This window comes from Pristis pectinata, chromosome 31 (assembly GCF_009764475.1).
Source record: "Pristis pectinata isolate sPriPec2 chromosome 31, sPriPec2.1.pri, whole genome shotgun sequence".
Lineage (NCBI taxonomy): Eukaryota > Metazoa > Chordata > Chondrichthyes > Rhinopristiformes > Pristidae > Pristis > Pristis pectinata.
In genome coordinates this window covers 11082365-11105023 of record NC_067435.1, presented here as the reverse complement: position 1 = coordinate 11105023, position 22659 = coordinate 11082365, and the positions used below count along the sequence as shown (strand labels likewise).

The following is a 22659-nucleotide window of genomic DNA, read 5'->3' as shown; positions in this document are numbered from 1 at the left end:
GGGTTCGATTCCCGTTGCTGTCTGTAAGGAGCTTTTACGTTCTGCCGTGTCTGCGTGGGTTTCCTCCAGGGGCTCCGGTTTCCTCCCACATTGCAAAGATGTACGGGTAGGTTAATTTGGGTTTAAAATGGGCGGTGCAGACTCGTTGGGCCGGAAGGGCCTGTTACCAGGCTGTAAAATAAAAAATAAAATTTTAAATTTAAAAACGTACAAACTCCTTACAGACAGTGACAGGAATTGAACCTGGGTCGCTAGTGCTGTTATAGCGTTACGCCATGAGCACATGTCATTTTGTGTGTGTGTTTGTGTATTTGTACTTTGTGTGTGTGTATGTGTGTGTGAGCATTCTTTGTGTGTGCACGTGTGAACTTGTGGTTTTCATATGTGCGTGTGTATTTGTGTGTCCGTGTGCATTCTTTGTGTGTGCATGTGAATGTGTGTTCTTTGTATGTGCACATGTGTGTGTGCACGCACAGGTGGGTATGTGTGGGTAGATGTGTGTTTGTGTGTTCTTTGTGTGTGTGTGTGTGTGTGTGTGTGTGTGTGTGTTGTATCTTTAATTGAGTTGGTAGGATTCAGGGGTACGAGTACAAACCACAGAATATGGACAGGCCCCTTCTATTTATAAGGAGGGTTCCACAGCTTCGGGAGAGCCTGAAGCACTTCACAGCCAACCACAAAGTAGTCATGTCTGTAATGTAGGCAATACAGCAGCAGATTTATGCACAGCAAGCTCCCACAAACATGAGGGTGATGAGATAACCCACTTTCATGATACAACTGAGGGACCTAGTATACGTGGGTTTGAGAGACACTCTGAGATACACGGGGTTAATAAAGTCGTGGGATGTGCAGAGTTAAGGGGGGACACTCTCATCAGGAAGAGCCGATGGAAGTTGTGGATTAGTGGGAATTGTTAGTCAGGGTGACCAAATACTGAGAACGGTGCACTAGGAACTGTGGCATGCGTAGGGTTAACGGAGACTGAGAGCATACTCCCAGGCTGGAATGTAGCTGCGGACCTTCCAGTGATGTCGTGAACGAGGCTTGGATGCTTTGTGTCTGGCTGCTGAAACAGGAGACTGGATCCACGCCTGGGAGCTGTGTGTAAATGAGCGGTGGGGATTGGAGGTGCTTGTGCGCAGCGTGGGATCAGCACCTGATCCCACCGGTGGTGGGGGTGGGGGTGACTGGGAGGGACTCGTGTGTGCAGCCAACTGTTCCATAACTCTGCCTTGGGAACCCCTGACATCAGCTCGTATCTGAGCCAAACAAACAGACTCAGAAGCAACGGCTTTGAATCCCCGCTCTTAGTGATCGCAGGGAGGTGTTTTGAGGTGTGTCCCTCTCCCCTCCTGGGCTCCCTCAACTCTGGAATTCCAATCCCCTCCAAACCTCTATGCCTCGCCACTCTCTCTTCAAATCCCTCTGCCTCCATTCCCTGTCCCCTCAGCTCTCTGCACTCCTAATCTGCCCTTTCAATTATCCCTGTTTATTTGCCTAATCCTTTACCTCTGTGGAATTCCCTCCTTAAACCTTTTGCTGCTTTCAGACATTCCTCAATGTCCCTGTTTATCTCCCTCCAGTCTCTTGTCTCCACCTTCACCCTCTCCTCTCCCTACCTGGATCCATCTGCCTTTATTTCCCTTGTCTGTATCCACCTATCGTTCACCTCCCCTCCCCTCACATCCCCTCTCCACCCCTCCCCCTTCCCCCACCTGGCTCCACCTGCCCGTCATTCTTCACCCCTCTTCAGTCCACCAATCACCTCTGGCCTCTGTCTCACCCCTCCCCCTCTCCTCTTTATATCGGCCATCACTCCCCACCCCCCCCCAACTCTCAGTCCTGATGCAGGGTCTCGACCTGAAACATCGAAGTGCCCCAAACAACGAAAGGGTGTATCGAGTGAGAGAGAGAGAGAGAGAGAGAGAGAGGAGAGAGAGAGCGAGAGAGAGAGAGAGAGAAAGAGAGCGAGAGAGAGAGAGAGAGAGATATCTTTATTAGTCACATGTACATCGAAACACACAGTGAAATGCATCTTTTTTGCATAAAGTGTTCTGGGGGCAGCCCGCAAGTGTCGCCACGCTTCCGGCGCCAACATAGCATGCCCACAACTTCCTAACCCGTACGTCTTTGGAATGTGGGAGGAAACCGGAGCACCCGGAGGAAACCCACGCAGACACAGGGAGAACGTACAAACTCCTTATAGACAGTGGCTGGAATTGAACCTGGGTCGCTGGCGCTGTAAAGCGTTATGCTAACTGCTACACTACTGTGCTTGCCGCCCCATGGGGCACATGAGAGGCAATGGTGCTATGTATAAAAAAGTGTTAAAGTTACTGAATGCATTGACCAAGTGACACTAAGAATATAAAGAGTTTTGCACTGATTTTTCTCTGTGTGTATATTTTATTATGAATAAAGTTTATTTTTAAGTTAAAAATAATCCTTCCCACAGATGCTGCTCAACCTGCTGAGTTCCTCCAGCAGTTTTTTTTAATGATGGCGGCACAGTAGCGTAGCGGTTAGCATGATGCTATTACAGCGCCAATGATCGGGGTTTGATTCCCGTCGCTGTCTGTAAGGAGTTTGTACATCCTCCCCGTGTCTGCGTGGGTTTCCTCCGGGTGCTCCGGTTTCCTCCCACATTGCAAAGACGGACGGGTAGGTTAATTGGGTTTAAAAAATGGGCAGCGCAGACTCGTTAGGCCGGAAGGACCTGTTACCACGCTGTAAATAAAATTTAAAAAAAACATGATGACGCTGGAGGAACTCAGCAGGCCAGGCAACATCCGTGGAGAAAAGCAGGCGGTCAACGTTTCGGGTCAGGTGCGGGGGAGGAGGGGACAGCAGATCCACTGGGGGATGGGTCAAAGGTCAGGAGAGGGAGGAAATAAAAAAGGTAGAAAAAAAGAGGCTCGGAAAGGGGAGAAGAGAAGAAGCCTGGTGGGGGGGGGCTGTGGGGAAGGGGGGTGGGGATTACTTAAAGTGGGAGAGTTCAATGTTCATGTCACTACTTATTAGTCTGGTTATTTTTCCTTGACCAAGCCTTTGGTCACCAGCGCTGATGTCATCCTTAGGAGGACTGGTATCAAATTTCCTCGGATCTTCTTCCCGTGAAATGTCCCAGGCAGTTTTACTGTGTTAGAAGTGCAACGTCAGTGCGAGTTGTTGCCCCAGACAGCCCCATGGATCGACAACAAGATGACAACAACTTAGGCCGGAGGATAACTATCTCATCGGTGTTGTTTTGGAAACAAGGATGATGGAGACCTGTAGTAACAGGAGAACACCACCTGTAAACAGTCACCTCCTGGGAATAGGAGCCTGCAAAACAAGAGGAGAAATCCCAGTGCTATGATACAGTTCCCTAATTTATTTTCTCATGGCATTCTCAGGCCATTCAGCCCACGGACACCAGGACTCTTTACCAAGGATTTACCTCTCGCTGCCTTGGTGAAGCAGCCAGCATAATCAAAGACCCCACCCACCTGGGTCATTCTCTCTTCTCTCCTCTTCCATCAGGTAGAAGATACAGGAGCCTGAGAGCACATACCACCAGGCTTAAGGACAGCTTCTACCCCACTGTGATAAGAATATTGAACGGTTCCCTTATACGATGAGATGGTCTCTGACCTCACGACCTACCTTGTTGTGACCTTGCACCTTATGGCACTGCACTTTCTCTGCAGCTGTGACACTTTACTCTGTACTGTTATTGTTTTTACCTGTACTACATCAATGCACTCTGTACTATCTCAATGTAACTGCACAGTGTAGTGAGTTGATCTGTATGATCGGTACGCAAGACAAGTTTTTCACTGTACCTCGGTACAAGTGACAATAATAAACCAATACCAATACCACTGAGTCTATTCCCTTTTCTCTCTTTTACGTTTTGGAAGAAGATAGAGGAACTTGAAAGCCCAGACAACCAGACTTGAACCAAACACCTCTTTCACATCTCCTTCCCAGAGTGGTGCTGCCACTTTCTCAGACTCTTAGTTCTACCTCTTCCATTATTGTCACTGTAACATTTCTTCTTGCACTACCTCAGATTGCACTACAATCTTTGCACCGTTCTGCAGTTTTGCATTCATTGCTGTATTTATTGTGACCACGTACACTGTTTACTCTGTGAACTTCACACGAGCAAGGAATTTCATTGCACCCTGGTGTATATGACAATAAACTAATCTGAATCTGTTCACCAGAGAAATTCCATTGGTCCCAATCCCCCACTTATTCTCTCTCAGATGCCCAACAGATCCACCCTGATTCTCCTGTCACTCACCTATACTGAGGAAGGTTTACAACGACCAGTTAATCTTTAGGGTGAGGGAGGAAACCACAGCACCTGGAGGAAACCCACGCAGTCACAAGGAGAACATGCAGACTTCACGTAGACAACACCGGAGGTCGGGATCAAAACCCGGTTGCTGGAGCCGTGAGACAGTAACACTACCTGCTGCAACCCCCTACCCTCACCCAGGACAGAGCATTCCGTCTTTTCCTTTCATTTTACAATATTTTTATTCATTCCGTAAAGAAAATACGGAGTACATGAATCAAAAAGGTAAGAGTACTACTAAATACACGATGTTAAATCATACTTGAAATCACAATACTCTATATTAATAATCACACATGATGATTAATTAATAACAAATAAATTGGAATAATTTTATTATATAATAAAAAATCTGAACCCAGGATTCAGTCTTTTCCAAGCCGGACCTGTGAGTTTACCAAGACCAGGCACTGGAAACTACTTTAAGCAGAAGAGAGTGACTGGATCATTTTCATTAAGGAGAACAAGAACAGGCCATCAAACCCATTGACATGGAAGTCAAGACTTTCATTTCTATAGCGCCTTTCACTACATCCCAAAGCACATTTTCAGCCAAACAAGTACTTTAGAAGTGTAAGAACTTTTGTTACGCAGTAAGTATGGCAGCCAATTTGCACACAGCAAAATCCCACAGACAGCATCATGACCAGATAATCTGAATTATGTTGTATGAAGAATAAATAAAAAACAAACTCTCTCAGTCATATTACTTTGGAATTTTACTCTCAAGTACGGATCTGGGTGTTGAACTCAAGAGCCTTTTGATAAGGAGGCAAGACCGTTGTCCACTGAGCCATGGCTAGCAATGCTCAGTGATGAACTAGCTGATATTTCTCTTAAATGCCTGGGCCCAGCTTTAATATATTGGCCCACTAAAAATCTATTAGTTTATAAATTGTCAGCTGAACCCCAGCCTTAACAGTTTTTAGGTGATTTCCAGATTTGCTCTTCTCTTTCTGCAAAAACCAAAGCTTTTTGATGTTACTCTGTCAACGCTTTGGGCATTAACTTTATGCTTCATTGCTGTGGACTCAGTGTCTAACGCATTCATCTTTGTAAACTGATCAACCGGATTCCTCTCTTAACTTCTTTAAAAAGCAACTTTGTTCTTAGAGATCATGTACCAAAATTAGTGGACTTCCCTGAGACAGGTGTCCAAGTCAATCAGTTCAACTACAAATACCCTTTGATCTGAAACCTAGAAACCATATCTTGAATCAGCAAGCAAAAATGATACCCCAGAAATACTCAAAACTTAAGATGAAAGCAACACTTAATGCCTCTATGGAGAACAGCAAGGAAACAGGCCTTTCGGCCCAACTTGTCCATGCTGACCAAGATGTCTATCCAAGCTAGTCTTATATTCCTGCTTTGGGCTCATATCCTTCTAAACATTTCCTGTCCATGATAAAAACATTATAATGCTGGAGGAACTCAGCGGGCCAGGCAGCATTCGTGGAGAAAAGCAGGCGGTCAACGTTCTGGGTCGGGACCCTTCTTCAGGACTGAAGATAGGAAAAGGGGAAGCCCAATGTATAGGAGGGAAAAGCAGAGCAGTGATAGGTGGACAAAAGAGGGGAGGCGGGGTGGGCACAAAGTGATAGGTAGATGCAGGGAAGAGATAGGAGATATTTCCTATCTATGAATGTCCAAATGCCTTTTAAACATTGTAATTGTACCCGCCTCTACAGCTTCCTCTGGCAGCTCGTTCCATGTACCCACCATCCTCTGTGTGAAAAACCTGCCCCTCAGCTCCCTTTTAGATCTTTCCCACCTTACCTTAAACCTAAGCCCTCTAGTTTTAGACTCCTCTACCCTGGAAAAAAAGACTGTGACCATGCACCTTCTCTATGCCCCACATGTTTTGACGTACCTCTGTCACCGCTCAGCCTTCCACGTTCTAGGGAAAAAACCCCCCAGCCTATCCAGCCTCTCCTTATAACTCAAGCCCTCCAGTTCCGGTAACGTCCTCGTGAATCTTTTCTGTACCCTTTCCAGCTTAATGACATCCTTCCTATAGCTGGGTGACCAGGATTGTGCACAGCCTCTACCTCACGGCGATAAGACTATTGAACGGTTCCCTTATACGATGAGATGGACTCTGACCTCACGATCTACCTTGTTGTGACCTTGCACCTTATTGTCTACCTGCACTGCGCTTTCTCTGTAGCTGTGACACTTTACTCTGTATTGTTATTGTTTTTACCTGTACTACCTCAATGTACTCTGTACTAACTCAATGTAACTGCACTGTGTAATGAATTGACCTGTACGATCAGTATGCAAGACAGGTTTTTCACTGTACTTTGGTTACAAGTGACAATAATAAACCAATACCAATACCAATGCTCCAAGTGTGGTCTCACCAATGACCTGTAGAGTTGTAACATGACGTCCCAAAGTGAAAGAAAGAACGGCGACTGCTTCGAATTATTCAACATGTTGATCACAACAAAAATAACCCGAAGTACTTCGCAGGAGCATTATCAAACAAAAATTGACTCCAAATCGTGCAAAGATATGTGAGAGCAGGTGACAATAAGCTTGGTCAAGGAGGGAGGTTTTAGGAGTAGTTTCATGGAGGAGGCAGAGGAAGAGGGTCGGAAAAGTTCAAGAAGAGAATTCCAGGATCCCAATGGTGCAGCAATTTCCTTCTTTATTTATTCATTTTCCAGGATCTGGGCATTGCTGGCACTTATTTGCACGATTCTACTTGCCCTTGAGAAGGTGGCGGTTAGCCGCCATTTTGAACCGCCGCAGTCCTCCTGGTGAAGGTGTTCCCACAATGCTGTTGGTCAGGGAGTTCCAGGATGTAGAGACAGTGACGATGAAGGACCGGTGATATAATCCCACTCAGGATGATGTGCGAATTGGAAGAGAACCTGCTGGAGGTGGTATTCCTCCTGTCCTCTCGCTGTCTTGGCGAAGCAGCCAGCATAATCAAAGACCCCACCCACCTGGGTCATTCTCTCTTCTCTCCTCTTCCATCAAGTAGAAGATACAGGAGCCTGAGAGCACGTACCACCTGGCTCAAGGACAGCTTCTACCCCACTGTGATAAGACTATTGAACGGTTCCCTTATACGATGAGATGGACTCTGACCTCACCATCTACCTTGTTGTGACCCTGCACCTTATTGTCTACCTGCACTGCACTTTCTATGTAGCTGTGACACTTTACTCTGTACTGTTATTGTTTTTACCTGTACTTCATCAATGCATTCTGTACTAACCTGATGTAACTGCAATGTGTAATGAATTGACCTGTATGATCGGTACGCAAGACAAGTTTTGACAATAATAAACCAACACCAAAAACTAAAACCTTGTCCTTAGTGGCTGAGGTGGTGGGTTTGGGAGGTGCTGGGGGAGGAACCGCAGTCCATTTTGTAGATGGTACCCACAGCAGCCACTGTGCGCCAGTGGTGTCGGGATTAAATGTTCAGGGTGGTGGATGAGGTGCCCATCAAGTGGCCAGCCTAGGCCTCATCCATACCAGCTCCTCCAAGCCGTCAATTCCCTGTTAAACATTTACCCACCTTTATTTAACCCAATGATCCAGCTTCTGCAACCCTCCAGGGCAGAGAACTCCCGAGATTCACCACCCTCCATGAGAAGAAATCCCTTCACAATGCTTTGAATTTTGGCCCTCCAATGGGTCTCTTCTGAGCTTAGTGGGTTAAAGTCCAGCACCTTTAAACAGAAAAATAAAACCTGGCATTTTATGCTGTGTTTCACAAAGTCAGGGCATCCCAAAATACCTTAACATGAATAAAATGTGCTCACTATTGTAACACAGGAAACTTAGCAGCCGACTTGCACACAGGAAACTCCCATAAACCACCAGATAATCTATGTTTTCATTTGGTAAATTTAGGGATAAGCAGAGTGGCGCAGCTGGTAAAGCTGCTGACTCACAACGCCAGGGACCCAGGTTCAATCCTGCCCTCAGGTGCTGTCTGTGTGGAGTCCGCATGTTCTCCCTGTGACAGGGTGGGTTTTCCCTGGGTCCTCTGGTTTCCTCCCACATCCCAAAGACGTGCGGGTTGGTAGGTTAATTTGACCCGGGTTCAATTCCTGCCGCTGTCTGTAAGGAGTTTGTACGTTCTCCCCGTGACTGCGAGGGTTTCCTCTGGGTGCTCTGGTTTCCTCCCACATTCCAAAGACGTATGGGTCAGGAAGCTGTGGGCATGCTATGTTGGCGCCGGAAGATGCAACAAGATGCATTTCACTGTGTGTTTTGATGTATATGTGACTAGTAAATAAATATCTTATCTTATAAATTGCCCCTTGTGTGTAGGTGAGGGGTAGAATCTGGTGGAGTTAATGAGAATGCAGGAAAAATTTTAAAAAATAGGATTAATGTAGGATTAGAGTAAATGGTGGTCAATGGCTGGCATAGACTCTGTGGGCTGAAGGGCCTGTTTCTGTGCTGTTTCTCTCTATAACACTATGACATTGTGCTGAACATTGAGGAGAATTCTCTTGTTATGCGGAACAGTCGTTGTGGGATCTGTTACGTCCACCTGACGGAGCAGAAAGGGTCCCCGTTTGACGTCTCTCTAAAAGACGTCACCTCTGATGGTGCAGAACCCTCGCAGGGTCCTGCTGGGGCCTCAGACAAGATCACGCAGTCAAGAGTTTGCCTGGAGTGGGACTTGAACTCACAACCTTCAGACTCAGGGGCCGGTTACCATCTGCCAGCCCTGTCGCGGATGAGCTGGAGGTGATGCATGGAGCAGCTGTTTCCAAATGAGTGAAAATGAACTGGCAGGAGACAGCAGATGGGTGATGTGTGTCCAGTTGATGTTGAAGGGGGGAGGGGAAAAAAATTCATGTTCTGTTTGGGCCCCATCCCATTGGACACTCTAATCCACAGTATTGTCCATATCGAACGATTAGCTCATTGGTTAGGATTTGAGGTGGCTCCTGATTGGCTGTTGTGGCAGTATTTGTGAGGCTGCTGATGCAGTTAGGGCTGCACTTATCTAATTCTGTCTGTCAGGAGTGTGGAGCTCCACCCAGCTGTGCTGTGTTTTGGAAGCAGTCTGTCTTTTGTGAAGCAGGGAGGCACACTTGCAGGTAAGTTTGCTGCTGGCTGATGTGGTGGCTGTTTATATTTTAATGTCCTGAGTGTAGGGGTGGATGAGTTAAGTAGTGCTCCCTGCAAGGTGTACAGGTGCTGCAATGGAACATGATTTTAACTGCTTCTAGCAGCCTGAAATTACTCTTTTAGAAATAGATGAGTTGTATCACTGTGGTGAGCACAACTGTTCAATGTAAATTTTTATTAAAGCCTCATTAAGCTGTACTTGATTCTTGTGAGATGGAACCATGAAGGACCTTGTGCACACCCCTCCTCTTAATTGAACCTGTTTTCTGTTACAAGACCAATTGCCTTATCCAAGGTTGCAATCTATATGTTGCCATGCAACTTGCAGATCGTGTCTGTGTTTAGGTGCTCTAGCATGCTATGTGCTTCTGGTTTGTAAAATGGAATGTCTTTCAGTTGTGAATTATCTTGTGGCTGATTTTTATCTAAACATGTCAGTAAAGTCTGCTCCTTCCTATTTGCTGTTTCATAATGAAACTGAATTTCATTTAATTGAATCCTGCAGAGGATGGGTGCAAAACCTTATCCATTATTTTTGCTCCCTCCCTTTTGAATTTATTCCATTTGGAAGGGGGGGGAAGGGTAATATCTTTGCAGTCCATCATCTGATTGTAGTTTGTGGTTGAACAACACGTTGTTGCATTTCTATTTTGCTTGCATCCTCAATGACTAGCTGAACCTAAAGATGTCTCCTAAGTGATGGTGTCTGGGCTGGGAATTCAATTATCTAATTGGCTACAAGTTAAGTGGAAGCTGGCTGATAGTTTGAGAGGATTAGCAATGCAAAACTTGGCTTTATTTAAATTGGGATATGAGAATTTTAAATGGGGTTGGGGAGGGAAAATTGAATTATGGTCTAAACAGTTATGCATGTTCTTAAACACACTTGTCTTCAGGGAAGATGTTCCTTTGCATCAAAGCTATCCTTGCAGTGCTGAATGTGGCTGGTCCTCACAGCCCTTCTAAACATAGTTTGAAAGGCCCATTTCCAATTGAATTTGGATGAAGATAGGGGTTTAAAAGGGAGAAAAGCTACAGTTGAGCTTGCCTAGATAAATATCACAGGAATAGATTTTTTTCAATAGCAGTTTCATTTAGTCATGTAGCTTGTCCTGTTAACTTCTTTCTGGGGTTCCTTGGCTAGGAGTATTAATTGATTCTTGGAGGGCTGTCAATGTAGCTTGCTGTGTGCATAAGCTTTCATGCTTTTGTTTAGTAACAGCTACCATTCAAGACTGCTGCTAAACTCCTACTAGTCAGTTCCTTGCTGTTTGCAGATAGGTAATCTGACTCTGAAATCTATTTTCTCTCTCCCAACCCCCAATGTACGGGATGGTGAATTACCTGACTCTCTAACAATTGTTTGTTCTCCTTTGGTTGTGCTGGAACCCTTGTTCCAGTGCAATAGTTCTTTGGGAACAACTGTCTTGGTTCTGAGGTTAGGATATCAAATATACAGGATCAATGGTCTCCTTTAGAATGCTAGGTGTATTTCTGCATTGGTAGGAATGTAGTCTGATCTGTAGTGTAAAAGATGTTTACTATTACAGCAGAGTTAAATGATGCAAGTTAATTTTAATGTTTAAGTGGAGGGTCAGTGGTAAGTGTGGATGGAGTTGTCTGCAGAAGAACTCTTGGAGTTTCCATAGTTGGAGTTTGGATATGTGGGAACACTTCTAAATGGAAGGGGGAGACCTTAACAGGGCGAAGTAACCTGTCTGTGCAAAAGAATTCTGCGAGAAGGGCATAATGTTTAAAAGGGAAAAAATGTTGTTCCTACGGTGCCTTTACAGGCAATAGATGTGCAGAAGATACCACTGTCATTTCTGTTCAAGAATTGTTAGATCATGACCCTTGCCATTCTTCCTATGATTGCATGGGTTTCCCTGGGTGCTCTGGTTCCCTCCCACATTCCAAAGATGTGTGGGTTAATTGGCTGCTGTAGTCTAAGATGCCCTTGTGTTGCCAGGTGAGCAGTCAATAGGCATTTTGAGCTTGCTTTGAGTGGGAGCATAGAATTAATAGCTTCCATGTTGTAAGGAAATGTGAAACTTGGTGGTGTAATCAAATTGTGCACAGCAAGCTCCCCCAACTAGCAATGGTAGTAGTGACCAGATCATTTTTGTTTTTGGTAAATAAACACTAGCCAGAAATCTTTTGGGGGAAGGGGAAAGAGAAGGAAATGATTCCACTGGATCTTTCTCATCCAGTTGAGAACAGTGGGCCTTGGTTTAATACTTTGCTGACAATGCAGCCTTCCCTTAGTATTGCACTGGGATTATCTACTTGCACTTTAATTCACAGCACTACGTACTACAGAAGTCCAGAGTGGCAGAAGTAATTAACACTGTAAACATTAAATGCAGGCAACAGGCCTCTGTAATTGCAATAGTCGTAGAGAAAGAACATGAAAGCAAAGTCTGCACTGACCATCAACCAACCACTTTTATTCTTCCCCACAGTCTCATCAACTCCCCCTAGATTCTTCCATTCGCTTACACACTAAGGACAACTAACTTGTCAACCTGCACATCTTTAGGATGTGGGAGGAAATCCATATGTCACAGGAGAATCTGCAAACTCCACACAGACAGCACCAGAGGTCAGGATTGAATCTGGGTTTCTAGTTCTGTGGAACAGTAGCTTAACTACCCTGCCCTGTTGCAGACTTGTCTTTCCCAGCTCTCTTTTCTTCCCCCCCCCCCCCCCCCCCCAACTCCCAGTAAATGGGTTGGGAATATTGGAATAACTGCTGGCATATCAGAAATCTGTAACTTTATCTTCCAATGAAGGCACAGGCTGTCATTTGATTAGATACTTATAGTATTGATACTTAAACCCTAATTCCTGTTCTGGTTTAGAAACACTACCTACCAAGATGCTTGGTATTGTTGCATGACATAATGAGACTTTGTTTGTTTTCCATTGCTGCTCTTCCAATCAACCCCTAAATTGTCCTGAGGGCAAAAATTCAAATCAGAGGAACACTAGTTCAGCAATACTGTCATTGTTTTCCGATCCCTGCAGAACCTGGCTTTTGTTCCTTAACCTCATTCACCCTCCCAGCCATGTAAGGATAACTGCATTCCTTCCAATCCAATCAATGAATCATGATCTGCATCCACCTGCCACACCACCTGATATGGTCTTTTTTTGGAGAATTACCTTTTTGTTTTGCCCAACCCTCTTCCACCTTCTCTGCTACTGAAAACTAAACCCCCCCTCCCCTGCTGAGTTCTGAAGGGTCTTTGACCTGAAATATCAACTGTTTCTCTTTCCATAGATGCTGCCTGACCTGCTGATAGTTTCCGACATTTTGCCACCTTGGATTTAGTTTTATTAACCAGTCATGCCTTAAACCTTTTAACAACCTTGACTTTGGATATGTCATCTTTTGCTCGGGTTGTTTTTTGGTTTAATGTTTCCTGTGAAGCACCTCACATGAGTAATGTGCTTTACAAACACTGTTTTGAAGCTGCTGCCCACATCCTTGTTTGCACTTTATTTAGAATGGTGACTGGCTGTGTTCCACCCTGTTTGGGTTTAGGACTGTGACCTGCTCCAGTGCAGTGGAACAGATGGTGAATTGTTCCCTCTAATCCATCAGCGGAGAATTGATTGAAATGAGGATTTGACCTTCATGAATCTGGTGCCATGGGGGAGGGGGGAATTCTGCAGCCTGATTTAAGCACTGCTCCTTGTCAGGCTGAGGCTGTCTTGGTATTTGAGCTGAGGCTGTTGTGCTGTGTGCAAGTCAAATGTGTTTGTGGATGTCACTAAGCTAATGAGCAGGATTCTGGATGAATCCTGTTAAGCCTCAGGTTGAGATTGTTTTTCAACTGTGGTTGTCTGCTGTGTTTCAATGGCAAGCTGTGAAGGAGTTAAACTTTTTTCAATCGGGTCTGAGGTTTATTTTTACCAGTGAAGTTGTGTGGGAACCTGACCGTTGCATGCTCCTACTTTAAAGCTGCCAGTGGTCCTGTTGCAGAATCTCCAGTGTCTTTTTGGGTGGTCTGAGACCCTCTCCAGATACTCTTGTGCTCAAGGTTGTCTCTTCAGTGTAACTTGGTACTGATGGAGTTCTGTGCTGTTGGAGGTGCTAACTTTAGGATGTGATGCTCAAACCATGCATCAATCCTCTGGAGACTTGGGACCATGACACTACAGGGCCACAGGATGTTCTTCATCCTTTCCCACCCCGAATGTCTATCCTGCTGTTGGTGTCAACAATAGCACTGTTGTGAGGGATCCCAGGCCTTGAGTATTTGTAACGCTCTTCTGTCATTGTTCACCCTCGCCACATAAAGGACTATTGCTATTTGGTGAGCTTGCTATTTCACTGCCTGTTGCATCACTTTACTACACTTGGAAATATTTGGGCTGTAAAGCACACTTTAGGGACATTGTAGAGTAATCAGTTTGTGTTTAGAGAAGGGAAATCAGTTTATCATCCCTCAGTCCAGAAATACCAGTTTACATTTCTTTGATGGGCTGAGAAACCATTTCCTGTTTAAATCTTGTCACTAAATCTTTGCTTTAAATTTCCCCCTCCTTTTAAATTCAAGGTGCAGAGGAAATAATAGTGCCAGCATCGGTTCATCCTAATTAACGTAGCTGAGTTGTAGGTCTCCAGCTAATATAAAGACTTGGCAACCTCTTAACCCTGAAGCCTGGTTTATGAGCTAGCAGATAGAATGAAGTGGCGCTGAAGCCACCCTCTCTCGTTTGGTACAGAGCACTGCTCATCTGTCTTGTCACTGTAATGAACTGATATTCTATTGGACAATTACATTCGCCTGTTGTGGTTAATACATTCACCAGGAAGTCAATGGTATTTGGATGTGTAATGTGCACAGACTAGGCATCCAGTGTGGATGGAAAATAAATGTCAGTATTGCTAGTGAGCAAACAGTGCTACCTGCTGTCCTTCAGTACACTTAATGCTCATGATGTCTGTCGTGTAATCTAACCCCCTGCAATGAGTTGCATTTTGATCATCATCTCTGAATTTGGAATGAGAAGGTAGAATACTTCGTGTTCATGTCAAAACCTATTTTCCTGATGGTTTGAAAAGTCAAAAGGGGTTTGTGCAACCCCAACCGAATCTGGAACTTGTTCCAGAATCTCTTATTTTTAGTTCTGCAATATATTGAGCAGGAACAGAATTCACAACTAAAATGGTAATGAAAGTAGATGGGTGGTGAAGATGGCCTATTGCATATTTGCCTCATGGGTTGGGGTATAAAGTGTTGGAATGTTATATTTCAACATTACAAAATGCTGGTTAGGCTGCACTTGGGGTATTGTGTGTAGTTCTAGTCACCACCCTGTGCTGGAGAGGGTGCAGAGGAGACTGACCAGGATGTTTCCTGGACTGGAGGACTTTATTTATGGGGAAAGATTAGATAGGCTGGGCTTTTCCTCCCTGGGGCATAGGAGGCTGAGGGTAACCTGATGGAGGTGTGCAAGATTTGAGGCATAAGATAGTGGGAATCTTTTTTTTATGGTGGGAGCATCAAAAATAAGAGCATAGGTCTAAGGTGAGATTTGAGGGCAAGTTTATTTTGTGGTTGATATCGAGGACATTGCCAGAGAAAGAAGGTTGTGGAATTGGATACAATCGCTATATTTGAGACCTTTAGATCTACACCTTGAGGCATAGAAAAATACAGATCTAATGCAGGAAAATAGGATGTGGTGGGCCAGAAAGCCTGTTTCTGTTGTAAGACAGTACTATTTTGAGTGATTTAAAAGCCATTAGTCAAGAGATCTGCTCAGCTTCCAGTATCTGGAGGACCTTGCAACTCCAACCTCTAGGAAGTCTAAAGACCAATTGTGGAAGCTAGCAAGCAGATTACTTTTCATCTCTTGGAAGATGTTTTGCCTGCAGACATATTTGACAATCTTCTGTCCATGGTTCTGCAACGGAATGGGTGCCAGCATCTGGACCTGCCGAGAGAGGCTGCATTTGTAGCACCAGATCCCAGTTTGAGTTAGTCTGGAAAACAATGAGAAATACTCAACAGGTCAGGCAGCATCTATGGAGAAATGGAATGATCAACCTATAATATCTATTCAGTTCCTGGGATAAGTTGGAAATTGAATTTTTCTCCAGCTGTTTGTAGATCAGTTCCAGTATTTCTGCCCTCCTACTACTTACTGCAGCTGAGCTGTGGATATTGAGGAGAAGCCACCAGCACCACAGCTGGTCTATCTTGGTCATCCAATCAGATATTCCTATGGTCCTCTTCATTCCACCCCTCTTCCCCCTCAAATGGGGGGGGGGGGGTGGAATGCAAACTAGGAGTAAGCCCCTTGTGTCTGTTGAACTGAATGTGATCTGACTGACATCCATCCTACACTCCCATGTTGGCCTCTAACGACCTAATCTGTATCTACCTCTACATTAAATATTTGAAGACTCCCTTTGCTCTATCTTTGGAGATCCAAAGATTGAACTGCCCCCTCCCCTTTGTGTGGGGGGGGGGGGGGAAGGGGAGGGGAAATTTTTCCCTCCTCTTAAATAAGTGGCTATTTTAGATCTTTCTCAAGGAGAAAAACACTTTCTCCACATCCACCCTGTAAAGATCTCTCCATCTCATCTTGATTTGAGTCTTTGCCACCAACCCGCCCCCCCCCCCCCCCCCCCCCAAGATATATCATTCTACCTGCTCTTCTAAATTTTCAACTGGTATGTATCTGTCCAACATGTTTTGAAGACTTTCCCAGTTCTGATGAAAGGTTGTAATACTTTGTTTCTTCAGATTCTGCCTGATCCAGCATCTACTGTTTTTTTTCTCTCTGCTTTCCTCCTGGAATGGAGATCAGTCTCTTAAAAGGCTTTGTAGTTAATTGACAATTGTCATTCACTGTAAGAAGAGGGAGAAGTTGTTTTAACAATCAAATTGGGTAATGAGCTATAAACCTGGGGTCTAGGCAGAGTACTTATCAGGAGAACATAAAGGTCCTAGTTTAATCTCCAATGTTTGGCACTGAAGTAGATCTTGGTCCACTTCAGCATTGGTACTGCCCTGAAGTGAGAAAGTGAAGCAGAAGTAACTTTTCCTGCCACAGACTTTTTGATATCAGTCTTGCCCTGACATATAATGGGGGAGGAGTGATCAGAAAAACTGGAGCTGCTTTGTAGGGAACTGGCATTTTAATGGGTTTAATTAACTGCATTTAATGAAGGGGGCCCCAAAGCGCTCTTGAATCTAAATTAAATTTTTGTTTGTGACTTGACCCCCATTCCAGCAACAATGTCATTGAATCTTCCCATGTCCTGGGAGATTGAAGTTTTGAAATTGGTATGAATCTTTGCAATTAGCTGACGTCCTAATTTCTTTTGCCTTTTGAAAAACTGGCTTGTTCACTTTCACTTTAATAAAGACAGTAACTGTGAGCAGAAATGCAAATTGTTCCAGAAGTCCTGTGGTATTTTTGAGATGAGTGATTGCATTACCAGAAATGGCCTGCTATTCCTCCAAGGGTTACACAACTGTATCAGTGAGTTAACAATATATCCAGTCATTTGCCTTGTGCAGCTGAAGGCAAGGTTGTTCTTGCCACCTTCTATGGTGTTCAAAATTTTTAATCACTTATTTGGAGCCTATCTTTTTGCATGTCTTGAAGTATCCACTTGGTTAACTTTAACATCCTGGCCTCTGCTCTTCAACCAATAGTTGTTTATTGAATAGTCTGAATATTAAAGCTTGGTGAAATTGGAGAATCTTCTACCACCTACAAGTAGATATCTGAAATGGCAATTTGTACTGGGATCAATTTCTAAGTTAAAAGCAGAAAATGAAGTACTCAGCAGGTCAAGTAGCATCTGTGGGAAGAGAAAATTGATTTTTTTTTGACTCCTAATTTTCAACTTTGGGATAGTTAACAATTCCTGTGGGTGGGAAACCAGGTTTACAAAGCTGGGTGAAGTAGTATCTTGGTGAATGGCCCAGCAGGCTCCAAATGTGTTTTCATTAAGTTGGGCACATGTTACTTGGTGAATGCTATGCCAAAAAAAATAGCAGCATTTGCATGCTGAATATATTGCCTTCAACTGAAACTTGAAGGTTGGGAGTGTAATTTGTTCTGACCATTTACAAGCATCTGACAAGTCAACAAATAATCCCAGTTTGAATGATGAACTGAGTAGGTGTTTAGGAGTGCAGGGTAAGTTCTTTTAACCGAGTGGTGGGTGCCTGGAATGTGCTGCCAGGGTGGTGGAGGTAGATATGATGGTGTTCCAGAGGCTCTTGGTTCTGCACATGAATACAGGGGGATTGGTTTAATTGGTTGTCATTAGTTCAGCACATTGTGGGCTGAAGGGGCCCATTCCTGTCTTTACTGTCTATCTGGTACCAGTTCTGAACTGGACAAAGTGAGTCAGAAGATGACATCACTCTTGACTAAACAAGTGGTGTTGGGAAGTGCTCTTCACAGATGTGGAAATCTGGAATCCCCTCTGTTTCTAAAGACTTTATTTTGGTGGGGGGAGAGGAGGTAAAAATGTTGCAGAACCAGAATGGGTAGATGGAAGTGTGGTGGAGATGAGCTGTGATTGGCTCAAATGATAGGGTGGGTTTGAAGGGCTAAATGATTTCCCTTCTCACCCCCCCCCCCCCCCCCCCCAAGTGGTCTACAAAAATCAAACCCATATCCTATAGCATTGAATATTGGGTCCTGGGTGATCTGCCCACAAGAACAAGTGTTCACCTGGTTTGCTTGGGTGCAAACTTATCTTTATCTCACTCCTATCCTTCACTAAAGAAGGACACATGAAGTGCTTGCATGAACATGTCCTGATTTGCAAACCATTCTAGACTGCCTCTTTATATAAGGATCTTTTGCCTCAACCTGAAACATCAACTGTCCACTTCCCTCCACAGATGCTGACTAACCCACTGAGTTCCTCCAGCTTTTTGTGTGTTGCTCCAGATTCCTCCATGTCTCCACCTCTTGGTTTGGGTCTGTATACTTCAAAGGCCTGACTTGGACTTAGCAGTTAGCAATTGCTTGCTTGAATACATCATGTCCACTTTAATTTGCTGGAGGGATTGAGTTCTCCCAATGGGCTTGCTTAGAACAGTTGATGAAGTTGGAACTGATCTGGAGTATGATGGTGGATGATTGGCTAGCTGACTACCAATCATTCCCTCCTGAGCCAATCCTGGTAAAGGACAAGCAAACGCACATTGGAAAGTGGGTCAAGCAGCATTAGCGGAGAGAAATTGAAGACTTGGATTTGGCCTTCAGCTAGTTTTGGACTTTATGTAAATTTTGTTTTCCATTCAGATGGGTTAGTTTCTTGACTCCAGTTAGTAAGATGTGACTGGACTCGATGGATGGGAAAGGAATGGATGTAGTGGGCTGATGTAAAACTGGGTTGGCTGAGGGATTTCCTCTGCTTTCCCTCAACACTGAAGTGTTGGTTGTAACAGCTTTGGGATAATGAGCTGATGACTTGGAGCACTGTCCCTGAGTTGCTAGATATTTGAGGATGAGCTGTTCTATATGTTGCAGATTTTAAGGAACCAAGTCTTTGGTCATTACTGTGAGAAACTCTTGAAATATAGTATGCTTCTAGCTACTAAAGCCAACAATGTGCCTCCTAAACCAATTTCAGGAAACATTTGAGTTTCTATTTATACAATTATGGCTACACTACTTGTCACTTGGAATGTTTGCAACACATGGTTGGTGTATGAAATGTCTCTGGCCCCTTTTCAAACCTGTCACAACACCCAATTGTACAGCTGATTTGTATCCCTCCCCTAACTTTCCAAACACATAATCCAGACAGTTCTTGAGGTCTGTAATTCTAGGGTGAAGCAACAAATGATTATGGGGTTGTCATTAGCTTCCACAGTCTAAATATTTGCACAATAAAGTGCTGTGTGAACCACCAGAGCACATTACACTTCTAGGCCATTAGCTCTGAATTCTTGCTCCAATAGCATCCAAGGGATAATTCAGTGCTTCAGGGAGTCTGGATAAAGTGTTTATTTTTCTCCCCCCCCCCCCCCCCCCCCCCTGCTAGTTAAAGATGGCTGTAGGCTTTTGGAGTGATGAAAAGAATTGATCAAGGTGTTAGAAGTTCACGTGCAATCCTCCAAACAGAAATAAAGGGAAAATGCTGAAAACCATCAGGTCAGACAGCACCTATGGAAAGCAACATTGAACACTTCAAGTCAAAGACTCAGAAAAAGAGTCTTTGACCCAAAGCATCAACTGTTTCTTTCTGCAGGTACTACCTGCTGTGAATATCCCCAGCATCTTCTCTATCTGATTTCTAGCACTCCTTATTTTCAACACCAATTTGGTTCAATTATAAACCCCAAGAATGTTTGGTACAAGTTAAGGGAGTTCAGCAAAGGCAAAATGCAAGGAACTGGGCCACAGTGCAATGGTTTGCTCCTCAGTTTCAAGTCTTAAAACACTTGAGTCTTGTTGAATTAAGCACTTCCTCTTGTTTAATATTATTATGTGGCTATTTATATTAACCTTGCTCTAATCTTGATCAAATGTGGACAAAAATAGATGGAGAAATTGTGCTGTAACAGTGGGAGGAAAAGGACTCCTGTAATCCAAATCTGTAAACTCCTTGAGCCATATTTGTACAGTCCAGAAATGGGGGTCCTTCAGCCCAACTTGTCTGCATTGACCATGATGCTTGTCTATGCTAATCCCATTTACCTGTGTCCCTCTACTCCTTGTCTATCCAAATGCCTTAAACATTGCAATTGTATCTGCCTCTGGCAGCTTGTTCCATATACCACCACCCTCTGTGGGGAACTTGTTCCCTCAATCTCTATTTAAGTATCTCTCCTCTCTCAATGAACCTGTGTTCTCTAATTCAAGATTCCCTCCTACTATTTACCCCTCATTATTTTTAAACCTAACATCACCCTTCAGCTTCCCATTCTCCAGTGAGAAATGCAGCCTATGTGATCTCCTGGTAACCAACTCCCTCTATAGCAGGCCACACTTCAGTGAATCTAGTCCTGTCAGCACTTTTGATTGCCACCACATCCTTCCTATAGTGACTGGAGCTGTACAAGATGCTGAGTGTAGTCTAAAACATTTTGTACAGTTTCAATGTGTCACAACTCTTGTGCTCAATGCCTTTCCTAATGAAGGTGGGTATGATGTATGCCACCTTCACTACCTTATCCACCTGTATCACCATTTTCAGGGAGCTGTGAACTTGATCTGTGCCTGAACTTGGCATTGGAGCTTGGTCTCTGCCTAGTCAGGCCTGAGGGGACAAACTGGAGACTGCTTTATCCTGGATCGCTTCATGTCAATGTTCTATTTAAAGTACATGCTAACCTGGTCCTGTAGTCATTCTCCAGGGTAATAATTCTACATTGTTTGAGATCCAGTTTTCATTCTAGGTAATGCTACCATTTGGGTTAGACGATGCTAATTTGCATGATATGAAGTGGGGCCACTTTTTCTTCCACCCCCCCCCCCCCACCACCCAAAAAGAAAAGTGCCTTGAAATCACAAATGTGGGTGACTCTTCACTGCAGTATCTGAGTATGCTGCTTAGTTGCACCAAACCACCACAACTCTGGTGTAAGGAACCTTGAGGGCATCTGCTGGTTTTGTTCACCTCCTGATGCAGTGATTTGCTTTTGGTTAAATGGTATGCAAGAGTTGGCAACTTGTGTTTTGTTTCTGAGGCAGCCTGATCTAGATAGTGTTGGAATGCCAACATTTTCCCAATTTAAAAGATTGGCCTGATTTTGTCCAATCATCTGATCCTCGGTCATCAATTTTCTCCACTTTTCTGACTGGTTAATAAAGCATTGATTCTCATAGTTAAATTTTCCTCTCCATCTCCTAAAATGGAATGCCAGATTTAAGTCTGGACAATGCTACACAGGGGTCCAAGTGCTATTTCCATGTCCCACTAGGTGGAAGGTACAGTTGGTGAGCTGCTGGTGTGGGTTTCAGAGTGCACACTGTAGGGAAGTATCAGTGGTGGAGGGAGCACAGTTTTGAATGGTGTTCCATTCAGTTGGAATACCTGGACCAGAGAAACAACGATAACTGCAACACTGCTCCAATAACTTTGATTGGTGTGGCATTTCAGCGATGGCTGTTTTGGACACCTTCCAGCTTGGTGTCTGAATCGTACAAGCTGTCAAAACCTGAATACTGGTGTCTAACTTGAATGGAGTTTCCACAAGAAACAGCCACATTGAAGTGTATTTGCTTGTCTGCAGAAGGTGATGGTAAATTTCTCAATGGATTTGGCACTGAATGCATTTGGTTGAGAACAAACAACTTGGAATTTTATACCCATAACTTGCTTTCCCTACCTAATTTTTGGGATGCTAGTATCTGATGGCTTGAACTCTTCTGCAGAGGAGGACATTTTCAACTGTTGCCCTACAGGGCTGTGATTGGGTGTGACCCTCTATCTTGGTGTGGAGCTTCCTGCTGGGCAACACTTGACTTGGTTTGCATCTGTAGCTCCTTATGTTCCAATGGCAATCTATGCAACATTTGTGACTGTACAGTGAGATTACTAAATCATAACTTTAAAATATTGCTGGGGCCTCCTAGCTTAGTATTGCTTCCTGTATCAGGTCTGTCCCTGATATTCCCTTAACTTTCTTCCCCTGCTTACTTGCCACCACCAGCACTTGGCCTACTGTTGAAAATCCCACATTAAACTTAACCTGAAGATGCAATGGGCTGCTGATGCTGAAATCTGGAGTAAAGAGAAATGAGCTGCTGGAGGAACTCTGGGAGCCAGGCAGTATTTGTAGAGGGGAAAGGATGGTCAATGTGGCTGTCAGTCAAAATCAATTGAAGCAGTGTTGCAGTCATTGTTTCTATGGTATCCCAAATGAATGGCACACCATCCACAACTCTGAACTCTCTCTCTCCACCATTGACACTTCCCCTATAGCATGCACTATTCAAGAAGCCAGCACCATCTCACCAACTGTACCCTCCACCTAGCAGGACATAGAAACGGTGCCACTTGCAAATTCCTTTTCCTGTTTGGAATCACTCAGACTTGAAATATCTGGAATTCTGTTTTGGGAAGGGTGGGGTTCACTGGCTCCAAATCCTGGAGCCCCTCCTTCCCCAACACTATGGGAGTACCTTCTTCAGGAGAAAGATCACCACCTTCAAAAAGGGAGTTAAGGAGGGAGCTGTCCCAGTCCAAGTGAAAG

General features: G+C 44.3%; 1 protein-coding gene across 3 annotated transcripts in view; it reads left to right on the top strand.

Annotated features, from left to right (window-relative positions):
• Positions 1-9008: 9008 nt before the first annotated feature.
• The window catches only part of LOC127584987 (BTB/POZ domain-containing protein 8-like), a 106293-nt gene continuing 92642 nt past the window's right edge, over positions 9009-22659 (top strand). For all 3 annotated transcript variants that reach the window (XR_007958455.1, XR_007958454.1, XM_052042078.1), the window contains exon 1: positions 9009-9432. The gene's annotated coding sequence lies outside the window, so the exon portion shown is untranslated. The remainder of the gene's footprint in view (positions 9433-22659) is intronic.